The sequence below is a fragment of the Taudactylus pleione genome, unplaced genomic scaffold (genome assembly GCF_031769625.1).
Source record: "Taudactylus pleione unplaced genomic scaffold, aTauple2 ptg000093l, whole genome shotgun sequence".
Lineage (NCBI taxonomy): Eukaryota > Metazoa > Chordata > Amphibia > Anura > Myobatrachidae > Taudactylus > Taudactylus pleione.
In genome coordinates, this window is record NW_028284495.1 from 16,722,806 (window position 1) to 16,736,801 (window position 13,996).

The 13,996-nt window shown below is 40.3% G+C and overlaps 1 pseudogene; it reads right to left on the minus strand.

Annotated features, from left to right (window-relative positions):
• LOC148526858 (uncharacterized) overlaps positions 1-3,176 on the minus strand; it is a 39,738-nt pseudogene extending 36,562 nt beyond the window's left edge.
• Between the last annotated feature and the right edge of the window lie 10,820 nt (positions 3,177-13,996).

The following is a 13,996-nucleotide window of genomic DNA, read 5'->3' on the forward strand; positions in this document are numbered from 1 at the left end:
GTCCTTTTGGTTTACAGCGTAGTGCACTATCTAGACACCAATTAGATTGGTTTCCGAAAGTCCATGTAGCATATTTTGAATATAACTCATCGCCTGTAAATATGGAAATAAAGGGATCGTGACCAGAGGAAATTTCTCCTGCATTTGTCAAGGAGTGAGAGGTTGAAGTGTTTGGTCGTGTAATAATTGGTAAATGTACCGAACACCACTAGCGTGCCAGCATTTAAATTGGGTGGAGTTACCAGGTGAAAAAGACGGATTTTTCCATAATGGTAAAAAAATTGAGGACAATTTGGATAAATGGGATTGTGATCTAATAACTCGCCATGCTATACATGTCGTATTTATTAATATGTTTTCTCTAGCTTCTGAAGGTATATTACGGGGATGTTTATGTACAAGAGATATCAAGTTGTGGTGGGGAATAAATGCCTGCTCCATAGAGTATGTGGTATAAATGTTGTGACCTCCAATCCAGTCCATTGCTATTCGATAATTAGCAGCCATAGCATATTGTCTGATGCATGGCAAATTTACCCCTCCAAAATGTGTCTGCTGTTGCAATTTAAACAATGAAATTCTGGGTCTTTTTCCTGCCCATATAAATTTTTGGAGAGCCTGATTACAAAATTTGAGGTCTCTTTTGTCTGGTATAATTGGCAACATTTGGAGAATGTAAAGGAATCTGGGGAAACTGATCATTTTGTAAAGGTGACATCTACTTATGTAGGATAGTGGAAGATGGGCCCATTTTTTGAAATCATTATATGTTTTTAACAATAGTGGGGGGTATAGTTAACCTCATATAGTTGAGAAGGGTGTGAAGGAATATTGACCCCTAAGTAAGTAATGTATTTATCTGCCCATTTGAAGGGAAAGGAATTTTCCCATCCTGCCTTCACCTCCCTAATAAAGGCCAAGGCCTCTGTTTTAGCATAGTTAATTTTAAAACCCGCTATCTCCTCGAACACCTGCGGGATTTGTAAGAGTAGTGGGATAGCTTCCTTAGGGTTGGCAAAATATAATGAGGTCATCGGCAAACACCGAAAATTTAATCTCATGTTTTGCCAGGAAAATGCCTTGCCAGCCTCTCGCTTTTTCAAAGTGACGCAAGAGGGGATCTAGGGCTAAATCAAAAAGTAGTGGCGAAAGTGGGCAACCTTGTTTCATGCCTCGAGTTAGGCAAAATGGTCTGGTATTTAAAAGATTTATTGTCAAAAAGGCTATTGGATCTTGATATAATGTTTCAAATATATGAATAAAATCAGGACCAAACTCTTGATATTTAAATATGCGTATTAAATGAGACCAAGACACTCTATCAATGACAATGCCTTGTCAGCGTCACAACTCACCACAATGTTTCTTTTATTTTTCTCTGTATGTGACTCATACATTGCTGCTAAAACTGTGCTTATATTGTGAGTAGAGTGACATCCTTTAATGAAGCCTGTTTGAGCCGGATGCAATAGTTTAGGTATTAAAGATTGTTAGCGCTGGGCCATAATTTTGGAAAATAATTTCAGGTCTTGATTGAGTAGAGAAATTGGGCAGTATGAGGTGACTGAAGCAGGGTCATTATTGGGTTTCGGTATAACTATAATGCGTGCGGTATTAAATGCAGGTGGTGCAGGATTTCCGCTAAGTATTGAATTATATAAAGCTGAAAGGTGGGGTGTGATCTGCGGTGTGAGCATTTTATAGTATGCCACTGATAATCCGTCAGGGCCCGGGATTTTACCAGTAGGTAACGTTTTTATAATAGAAGTAATCTCTTGCTCTGTTATGGGTAAAAGAAGGCTCTCTCTATCTAATGGTGTAAATTTGGTTAATCCTGCCTGTTCCAAAAACTTCATTCCTTTATCGGAGTCATCCATAGGTACCTGGTATAATTTTTCATAATATTGTAAAAATGCTTCTGCAATTTTATCAGGCATCCTAGTAGACTCGGAGGGGGTCAAATTGATTAAAGAAATAGGCTTAGAAGATGTGTAGGATTTTACCATTCTTGCTAAAAACTTACCAGGATGGTTTCCCCAATGAAAGTATTTGTTTTTTTGATAATTGAGATTTGTTTGGGCTTGTTCAGTACATACCTGGTCATATAAAGCCTTAGCATCCCTATATCCCTTAGAATGAGAATCAGAAGAGTCTTGTAACATTTTGGCATAAGCTGTGGCTACCGAAATACTGGCCTGATGGAACCTTTGCTTAAGAGATTTTCTCCTGTATGAGACATAAGCTATCACATGGCCCCTCATGACTGATTTAGAGGCTTGCCAGAGAAGATTTATATCCTGTTTATGAATTAGGTTATCACTTATATAGTTTTGAAAATTACTTATTAATTGTTGTTTGAAGTCCTCTGAGGAGGAAAAATAATCTGGGAAACGCCAATTATAAGAAGAAAGAATAGGGGATTGCAAACAGAGAGAAAACCACACTGGAGCCTGGTCAGATATCAGGATATCTGCTATCTCTGAGTCTATCACTCTATGTAATAAATTTTCAGGAATCAACCAGTAGTCTAACCTAGAAAATGAATTGTGTGGATGGGAAAAGAAAGTATATTCTCTGGACACAGGATGTGAATAGCGCCAAGGGTCTATCAAGTGTAATGTGTCTATAAGTAACGGTAGAGTGGGTGGTGCACCTTGTCGACACCCATCCCTCCCCGAGTTGCTCGAGTAATCTACAGCTGGTTCCATAGTCACATTGAGATCGCCCCCTAAAATTAGAGTTCCTTCTGCCCAAACCTGTAAGTTTGAGTATATGACAGAAAAAAAAGATGCATTTGGGCCAGGAGGAGCATAAACACAAGCAAAAGTAAACATGTCTCCCTCTATCCACAATTTCACAAATAAAAATCTACCATTTGGGTCAGCTTTTTCATCTAATATCTCATAGGTGATAAATTTGCTAAACAAAATAATTACCCATCTGGTTTTGGTAGTGAAAGAGGCACTTCTAAATTCCTTAACCCAATTATCTCTGAGAGTGTTTGGTTCACCCTGCTTCCAGTGGGATTCCTGCAAAAACGCCACATCTGGTGAGAAACATTTTAAATGGCGCAATATTTTCTTCCTCTTTATAGGGGTATTTAGCCCTTCAACACTCCATGTAAGGAATTTCAATGTACTCTTAGCTAATGGCTCCCCTGAATTTGGTGTAGTCATCATCCAATACCAGTCTTAGGCAACAAGTGATCGTATATATACCTATCGGTTTCTCCCGTCCATTCACAGCAAATCGGACAAGGGAGAAAGATCATGTAACTCAATCTATTTACCATGGTGCGCAAATTAGAAACAAAAACTGCATTTTGGTAGCAATTAATAGCAATTATCCATAGAGTCCTAACAACATTTTTAATTTTAAGAACCCAGGAGAGCAACCAAAATAGTTGCTCATAGTTAAAATAAACATAAGTAATAATTCCAGTAGAACAACCCTAAAAGGTGTTGAATATAATACGTGTAGTAAAACTGAGATAATAAATCAGAACCAAATGGTGCATTGCTCCCCAAAACATTAGATGTAGTGCACAATATAAACATCACGTGGTATAATAGAAAATAAATTTTCCTCAACTTATTGATATCAAAAATACTTATCAAAAACATATCTCCTTCATGGATCAGTCGTTGTCATTTTGGATTGGAGAACTAGTGTCCAGAGAGTTCAGAAAGTTCAGAGCAGGTTTAGGTGAATCAAAATATACAGGTTTGCCCTCATGCAGTATACATAGTTTTGCTGGATACATTAGTGCGAAGCGTATTCCCTTGTTAAAAAGTTCCTTGCAGATAGGAGAAAATTCTCGACTTTGAGATGAGACTTGAAACGAAAAGTCCTGAAATAGGAGCAACTTGTGGCCCTCAAAGGTTAGAGAATTATTTTTGCGATATGCCTCCATAATGCGCATCTTGTCAGCATAGTTCAGGATTTTGAAGATTACCGGTCTTGGGCGCTGTTGTGTTTCTTGTTGAAGTGGGCCAATTCTGTGTGCTCTCTCAACCAGGATGGGATTCGCCAATGTCTCAATACCTAAACCAGTAGGTAGCCATGAGGAGACAAGCGACAGGAGTTCTCTTGGTTTGATCGATTCAGGAAGTCCGATTAGTATGAGGTTGTTACGTCTGCTTCTATTCTCCAGGTCCTCTATTTTATCATGCATTGCTGTTATAGTAGATTCATAGGTGTGTTTCATTTTTTTGGTCTCATGTAACTCATCCTCTAGTACCGACACTCTTTCCTCTACCTCCGTCAGCCTCAGTGAGTGTTGTGATAGTTGGGTAACAGCTGAGTTTATAGCTTCCGTCAGTGGAGCTAATTTTTGGTCCAGTAAAGGTGAAATTATGTCAGCTATTTCTTTAGCTTTTTGAACGGATACCGTACTGTATTTGTTTGAATCAAACTGATTGTCTAAAGGATCCTCAGGAGATGGAGACAGAGAGGTCGAAGGGGAAGAGGGTCCCGAGATTGTCGTTTTATCCTTATTTTTTGTTGTTTGAGAGCCTCTGGGGCCTCTCTGGGACTTTACAAACTTCTCCATGATAACTTGAGATTGCTCTCTCTATCTGGGATTCAATGGAAAGACTGCACCTATAATGTTGTGCGTAATTATGAAAGATTTTTATAGTAATTGAGAATAAGGGGTTGATGTAGAAGTAGAAGTAGATGCTCAGCCACAAATCCAAAGTTGTGGCTATGAGCGGCGCTGCTCTTACGTGCAGCTAGACTCCAGTGGTATGATGCCAAGGGAGCCGGGGCTATAGCCACTCTTTCCTGGCAGTGTCCCGGGGGCCTCTGTCGGTTCTAGAGAACCAAGTAATGGTATTCGTGGCCAATAGCTGTTTTGACTCAGGCGCCCTGCAGGGAGCTCTTATTTAAAAGCGGCCAGTCAATCTGAACCGCCCACTGGAAGTCCACTTGAATTTGTTGTTTAAAAAATTTTCAGAGCCTTTTCAATTGTTATGTCCCGGTTTGGTGGGGGCCAACTAAACTGGTGTTTCTCTACTATGTGTCTCCCTGCAAAATTTATTGCAAACAGGATTCTTCCAACGTCACCACAGATCTAGTGATTGATCGTATAAAGATTCTACAGAGGACTCCTGGTGCTTACTGTATGTAGCAGATAAGAAGTGTCCAGTATTTTATGTTTGGAGCTTGTTGTTTGTTATTTCACTAGTGTACACAGGAGGGAGCTCCAAGCCAAGTATTAGTGATGTAAGGTATTAGTAGCAGCAATGCGTACTTTGCAAGTACATTTAGTATTTTTACAAATGCTTGTTTACACGTATTTTGAGGTAGCAGATCAATAATCAATCCAGCCAGATATAGGAAATCACAGGATACAGAAGGTCACAAGCAGTAATTTAAGTGGTTGTTTGCGCCCCTCTTAGATATGAAAAAAAAAAAGATTTATCAGGGTTTTTACTTGGAGCTCTCTCCAAGCGCTGCAGTTTAGCTCTGCAATTAGACCACCCCCCATGATGGGATCTCTTATGTGGGGAGAAGTGATATCTTGCAGGAGATAGAAATCCTCTGGTGTGTGATCAGTCAGGCTGGGAGAGGTGAGGAGGAAACCACTGACCAGGGTTGTGGCGGCAGGGAGTGAGTGAGCCAGCCGCGAGGTATGTTCAGCGCCACAGCAGCGTGCCAGACAGCATGCGCCGCCAGCTGCCTCAGCAAGACACGGTCTCCAGTGGCAGGTACTCGGGGTCTCTCATGGCTGGGGGATCAGCGGGAGGGGTTACCTTTTGTGTCTTCAGCGCCCCGGGTAGAACCGCGATGTTGCAGAGTCGGCGTCGGGCAGCCCTACCGCAATCGAGGCCGTGGCTTTTGGCTCGGATTAGGCCTCAAATTTCCGGTGCCTGCCACAGCTCTCCAAAGGCCAGTTTAACACACACAGTGCCAGGTATCTCTTTCTGCTAACTTCAAAGATGTGGTACTTGTCATCAACACCTGGTAAGGACCTTCCCACCAGTCTGTCAAACAACCTAAGCATAAGAAATTTTGGATCATAACATATTCTCCAGGTTCAACATCATGACAGTTTGTTTCTTGGATACCAGGAAATAACATTTTCAGTTTATGTTACTGTTGTTTCAACTGTCTACTCATTTTTATAAGATATTGCACAGTAACCTCATTATTACTCTTCAAATCATCCTGTCGACTTAAAATCAAATGAGGTTGCCTTCCAAACAGTATCTCAAAGGGGGACAGATTAAGAGGAGGTTCGGAAATGGTTCTGATGCTATGGAGGACTAGTGGTAAGGCTTCTGGCCATCCTAATCCAGTTTCAGGCATGATCTTACTCAGTTTATTCTTAATAGTACCGTTCACTCTCTCCAAGTTCGCACTGGCTTGTGGTCGGTAGGGTGTGTGAAGTCTACTATTGATTCCCATAAGCTTACACATGTTCTGGAAAACATCACCAGTGAAATGAGTAACCCTATAATTTTCAATGATTCTAGGGATACCGTATCTGCATACAAATTCCTGAATAATCTTCTTAGCAGTAAAAACATCAGTATTAGTGGCAGCTGGATATGCCTCTACCGAATTAGAAAACACATCAGTACAAACTAATACATACTTGAGATTGCTGCAAGGTGGTAATTGGATGAAGTAAATTTGTATTACCTGAAAAGGTCCATCTGTCAGAGGGATATGGGATGGCTCGGTTGGTATTGTCTTCTCGACATTTTTCCTCAAACAAGTCAGACAGGACATTGCCCTCTTTCCACCTTGAGAATAAAAGCCTGGTCAACACCAATATGCTCTGACCAACATGCACATACCTTCTTTTCCCAGGTGAGTCAGACCGTGCGCTGCCTCAGCCAGGCTTGGGTAGTATGCCCTGGGAGCAACTGGCCTACATTGTCCATCTCTCCAGAGTCCAGAGGACTCCTGACCACATCCCTTCAATCTCAAGGCCGCCTTTTCCTGTAGGGAACACAAATCATGCATTTCAATTAATTTCTGTGTGTCTATTGTCTGGAAGACCATAACTTTGTTAGTTGGTATCTTTATATTTGACCCTGATGCCCATTTGGCAGATTCATCTGCTCTGTTATTGACCATTGACACTGGGTCTTCTTCGCATGTGTGGGCTTTGCATTTGATGACAGCTACTGCTTTTGGTAACTGAATTGCTGTCAGAAGTCCTTTTATGTGTTATGAATGTGCTACTGGTGTGCCTGCTGCTGTCATAAAGTTCCTAAGATGCCAAAGAGCCCCAAAATAATGTACTACCCTGAAGGCGTACCTAGAGTCAGTGAATATGTTAGCTGATTTACCTTCTGCCAACTCACACACTCTTCTTAATGCCACTAATTCAGCCACCTGGGCTGATTAAGGTGGACCAAGGGGTTCAGCCTATATGACATCCTCATCATCTACAACAGCTGCCCTGGGAAAAGGCTCTGGAAAAATAGCCAGAAAAAAGATCTGATCTTTAGCCTTTCTTCAAGAATTATCTCAGAGGCTGAAGCAAGCATATTAAACAAAGGACTTGTGTTTGTTCCAACAAACAAGCATAAGGAGTTTGATTGGAAATTGTATAATTATAAATTTGCGAGAACCCTGAGACATAAAGAATATTTTCAACACCAAAAAGAATCTGAAATTGATGCACCTGATTCACCATTTACTCCATTTATAAAGAAACATTCTACATCCAAGTTTGACCCAGTGTCTAATAATCCTTCCATTAAAACATTCTCTAGGCTGATGGATGATTCAGTGCACCGTTATATCCAGGCCCAAACAAAACAATTTTCATAATATTTCTCCGGAGGAACAAAAAGCCCTAAGAACTCTGGCACAGGATTCCACAATTACTATACACCTGGTTGACAAGGGGGGAGCTATTGTGATCCAAAATCTCCATGACTACCAATAAGAGATTGACAGACAGTTGTCGGACCTGAATATGTACGAGCACCTTATTAGTGATCCTACAAATGAGTATAGAAAGGAGCTGGATAATATCTTGCAAATAGCATTAGATAACAAAAATTTGGATCCTAAAATTGTGAAATTGTTAACACAAACCCACCCATTGGTGCCTCTACTATACATGGTCCCTAAGATACATAAGGACCAGATGAGACCCCTGGGTAGACCAATCATTTCTGCCTGGGGTTTGCTCTACTAACCCATCTCACAATTCTTGGATAGTCTGATTCAACCTTTTGTCATGTCTCAAAAGACGTTTTTAAAAGACACGACTTTGCTCCGACACAAATGATCACAATGTGATTCTGTGCCGGATAATATTTTGCTATGTACACTTGATGTAAAAAATCTTTACACGGCTATACCTCACAAAGAGGGAATTGATGTCACTAGATTTTTCTTAAACAAAGTGAACTTTGATGTCCTGGACATTGATCTGTTTATAAGGTTATTGGACCTCACCCTAACGAGAAATTATTTTTTGTTCAACAGGGAATATTACTTGCAATGAGCTGGATGTGGCCCCTGTTTTTGTGAACATCTTTATGTTTGTGCAAGAGGAACATTTTTTTTACATATCCTGTCATTGCTGATAACATCAGTTTATATGTGAGATATATAGATGATCTACTGCTGTTCTGGAAAGGCGATGAACTATCATTCCATACTGTACCATGGTTGCAAATGTCAATCAACGCAATACTCCCATTAAATTTACTTGTGAGTGCAGTACCTCTTCCACTAATTATCTAGACATAACCATCAAAATAAAAAAACAACAAAATTGAAACTTCTCTTTTCACTAAGGAAACGGACAGGAACACGTTTGAAAAAAGGCCTAGCTAGGTCTCAAATGATACGTGCGGCCCGTATCACTAGTAACAATGCTGAAGTTGAACAAGAGATAGACAATATTGTTGTGAAATTTGAGGAAAGAGGATACAACAAATACGCATTGTTACTTCAAAAACAGGAAGAGTTAAGGATACCAAGAAGTAAGCTATTAGACAATCAGTCTATATGGAATGTTTTGAATAAAATTCCTCTGGTTACAGAATTCACCTTGGGAAGTTCAGTGATTCCTAGGGCATCTAAAACACTTTGGCCCATCATTCGCAGCGATAGAGAATTAACTGGTTTGCATGACACATCCCCTTTAGTGAGTTATAAGTGGGGAAAGAATCTCAGATATTCTTGTAAAAAGATATTCTTGTAACAACTCCCCTAATGCAAAAAACATACCAATGTTCACTAAACAATCTGGATGTTATAGGTGTATTTCCTGTATCACATGCAGTTACCTGGAGGTGGGTACAACATTTAAACACCCACATACCAACAAGGAATTTAAAATAGCGCATGTGGTAACCTGCTCTACGTGGTATGTTATATACATGATTACCTCTCCTTGTGGGCTTAGTTATATCGGCCAGTCCACAAGAATGTTTAAAGAAAGGATGGCCTTACACCGATCGGCCATTAAAGCGGCCATTGGTGGTAAAATGAGTGAACAGGCTGTGGCAAGGCACTTCAAGAAGACAAACCATCAACTACATGACTTGCACTATAAAATCATAGACCATATACCCCCACTTTATAGGGGAGTAGATAGGGCTAAATTGCTCTTAAAAAGGGAATTTTTGTTGGATCTTCTCCCTCAAATCAGTATCACCGGGAGGAATAAATGAAAAACTTTCCTGGAATGTGTGTCTATGAATTATGTGTTTTAAATTTTTGTTGACACTGCCCAAATAATACTGATACTTAAGTTGCAGATTGGCCACGGATTACTGTTACCCTTGCTCTATAACAGTGTGCAAGTTAGTCAATCCAAGCATTTTGCTTTGGGGGTATATATATATATATATATATATATTGTTCAAGTCTTATCCTCATGCTTGTTATTACTTATGCTTTTTATTATTCAAGTCTTTTATTACATATTACACTGTTTTACTTTTTTCACAGCCATCCTCTCTGGGTGTGCCAGGAGTCTGCAGCCACTAGACACTCACTGACGCTTGTTACCCATCTCCTAGTGCTTAATATGGGGGATGCCTACATCATTTGTACCCTGTATTTATCTCAACCAGTACTGGGTCTCCAAAGCCCAGGGCTGGTTGTTTTTTTGGGGGGGCATGCAATTTTTTTTGTTACACAGGTTTTTATTTTAAACACAGAAGTACAGACGTGTCTCACTGATCCTGTCCCTGCTTCTGTGTTTGTTTATTAACACACAAATGCAGGTATCATGGATCTTTCAGATCCAAGCCTGCATCTGTCTGCTGCCACCTTCCCTGGGTCCTGCTGCCTGCACCACCACTGCTCACACTGTCACTGCAACTGCACCACTGCTGCTAATGCCTGCTACTATCCCCAGGTCCTGGCCACAGGTAACACCCACTACCCCCCCCCGGGTTCCGGTGCTGCTAATGACTGATTTCTTCCCTCAAGCCCACCACTGCTACTGCCCACACTGGCCAGCCATCTTAATGCACCCAAGTGTAGCCACAGTGAGCACATCTGCTGGAGGCTACTAATGAGGCTGCACAAGGAATTAAATCTTCCTATCTCTATAATGGTGCAATTGTGAGGTAATAGTTTAAAAACTGTAACTTTCTCAATAATCTGAACTGCAAAAGGCCCTACCCTGGAGCAATAGCTACCTAATAAAACAAACCCCAAGCCTAAATTTTCCCCCTACCCTGAGTTATACCTTCCCAAATATCTCCACATAGAGAACAGCAGAAAAGTGGTCCTAATTGAGAGTGTCAGAAAAAACTGACGGTTTGAACTTTAGATTACTCCCAAATCCTAATTTTTATGTTTTTGCCTGAAATTTGGCATGTAGCACCCAGCGACAGTTCTACCTGCCCATGCTAAATTTCAGCCCGGTATGTCCAATAGATTTGGAGGTGTAGCCCCTTAAATACCATGATCCCCCCTCTGGAATTGTCTATGGATATTTCCATTTTTTTCAATTGAACCTTAATATAAGGGCATAACTGTGAACTACCTGTATAATAAATATAAACAGCAGCGGCTCCTGTCCTCTTACCTGAGGGGGGATGCCCCTGCTGTTGGTCTGGCCATGGCCAGCTGGGTCCCAGCACTTGTGCAATAGATCTGGTAGGCACTGAGTCTAGCACATGAGCTTTGGTGGTGCTGCGCATACGCATTTCACTGGCTTCTGGGTGCTGCATTCACTGCAGCCCTGAGAAGCCATGTAGGGCTGCCTGAAAGCTAGAGCAGAGGCTTCCACTGGAAGCCACTCTCTGCTAATCACAGCATGGACTGGCAATCCAAGGGGGAGGAGACACCTCCTGGAGCTGCCTTTCCTGTGTGTGACTGGCAGGTGGCGCTTCTAATGGGAAGCCACTACCAGTCAAAATGTTGCCAGTGCAGTCACAGACTGCACTGGTTTACTGAACTGGAGGATTTTACTGGAGGGGCTGCAACCCTGCAGCCCCTAGGTAAAATCTGCCACTGTATATAAATCTTAATTGAAAAATTCATTGATAACAACTTACAACACACATACAGAGGCCTTGAAAGTAATGGGTCAGCAGATAAATAAAATAAATGTCAAATGGAAATTCCATATCCTCAAATTAGCGAAATGTCCAGCCTTAGGGTAGTAATGTTAACAGTTCCATGATTGGTGTTGGTGGAGTTCAGATTAGAAAATAAATCTCTTGCACAGTAGATTATTCCGCTTTAGGCACATGTTTGCTGTTAATTACAAATAGGGATGTGAACCCAGTTACTAATACAATGGAGGTCCCTAGGAAGAAGTATCTGCTGACCAGGTAGGTCTCTGACAGGTTTTGGTGCTACAGCTGACAGCTGTTGAAAAATGTCTATTATTTCATATATGCTTCAATGCATTTTATGCATGGTAATTATGAAAAAATGTTTTAATGTATTAGGCCTAAGGCCTAATGTGTAATATTTTATTTTGTTACACTATTATTTTGTGGAGGCTGTCTCTTTCATTAAAATACAGCTAGATTGGTAGAAACACTCTTATTAATGCTAGATTGTATTAAATTTAAAATATTTCCCTGCACTATTCATTGTTACAGTTCAGTATGTCCCTATCTGTGTCGAAGTGAAAAACCTTTACTTTGCCAGAAATAGACAGTTTCTTCCAAAAGATTGGGGAGGCCTAACATTTTGGAATTTGGAAAAATACCAGTTAACTTGTCTGCTCTATCAGATGAACAACTGGTTTTCAAGGACTACATTGATACTGTGGGTTAGACTTCAGATGGCACTAGTCCCATGTCTACCTGTGATTAATATGATCTGGCTTCAAAATAGGATTACATTTTCAGCTGATTCCCCTCTTAGGGCCATTGAGGCTAATCGCCTTTTGAGATGAGAGAGTTGATTTGACCATTTCAAGCCTGCATTTATCACTAGATGCTTTGTTTAGGGTCATCCTTGATCTTAATTTACAAGGCTGGTAGAGTAAGAGTATATCCCATTTATAAAATATCTTTAACAATGCTACTATTATGTCATTATCTGATATAGAAGTACAATATAATATTTACACCCATGAGCTTTTTAAGTACACACAAATACAACACTGGCAACATTTTTTGGGATGTAGAGAAAAGATCAACAGTAACAATGTAGACACAATGTAGACACAATGTTGACAGTTATGATGTCAACATTGTTAAAATGTCAACAGGCAACTGAATGTTGACATTGTCATAATGTCAACATTAAGGTTAGGCTGTGGGTGCAATGGTTAGTGTTAGGCTGAATGAGGAATTAGTGTTAGGCTGTGGGATGAGGGCAGGTTAGGGCTAGGCACTACAAGGAGGGCTTGGATTGGGGATAGTGGAGAATTACTAGAACATTGCCCTGACCTGGAGCTCTGACCCAGAAGTGATGGTCAGATGACCACTCAGGCCTCAAAGACAGAGCAGAAGCCACTGCAGCTTTTTGGAGCAAGTAAGTCACCGCTGGTCCACCAGGATGAAAAGTCAACATTCTAACATGTCAACATTTCATTACTGTCTAAATGACGCATGTAAACATTATTATGACTCATGCCATGAATGACGACATTATGACTGTTAACATTTCACACCCAAATACTTTTTTTCTGTTAAGTGTCAATGGGCAGTATGCCCTTTTCCCTGGGTTCTTTTAAAATTCATGACTCAGTCTCCTACATTAGTTATCTCCTCATGGTATAACAGTAATCTGTCCCCTGGATGAGTACTGTAGTCAAATCTTTCAGCAAAAAATACAGTGGGAAGCAAAGTTAAAAGTTTTGTTTTCAGGTTTTGCCTGGGATGATAACTTTATCAGAAATTATCACATAGCAAAATGTACAATGCATACATAGATTACACTAGATAACAACAAAATAGTTATTGACAGCAACTAAGGAAAATTCAGGTGTTCTTGACTAATTTCTCTGTGGTGATTCCAAATCCGAACTATCACATCAGGAACTAAAGTTATGGCCATCCAACTGTTGTAGGTATAAACATTATACAATAGCAATTACAGTGACTGATTACATGTAATCCTGATATGCATTTGTCATATTATATTCATCTTTCACATCACCATGAAGAAAAGTAAACAAACCTGTGTCAACCATCCAGACAACTACTGTTATATCTATGGAAGATTTATACCTCGGGATCAATGTTAAAACTTGGCTACGAAAGTGTTGACTGCTTCCGCCATTAATTTGGTGTGAAAGTTGGAGATCAAGACAAATGGTGGGCACCTCACATTTTCTGTACTGTGTGTAACACACGGCTGACACAATGTCAAGAGGCAAAAGGAAGCCTATGCCTTTTTCATTGCCCATGTTACGGTGCAAGCCAAAAAAAAGTCACCACTCAGACTGCTAGTTCTGTATGACAAACATCTTGGGTTTTTCAGAGAAAAATAAATTAAAAAACACTTATCCAGACTGTGGATCTGCTCTAAAGCCTGTTTCACATGATGAATACAATGTACAAACATGTACAATTTAAACTTTGGCAATGTCTAT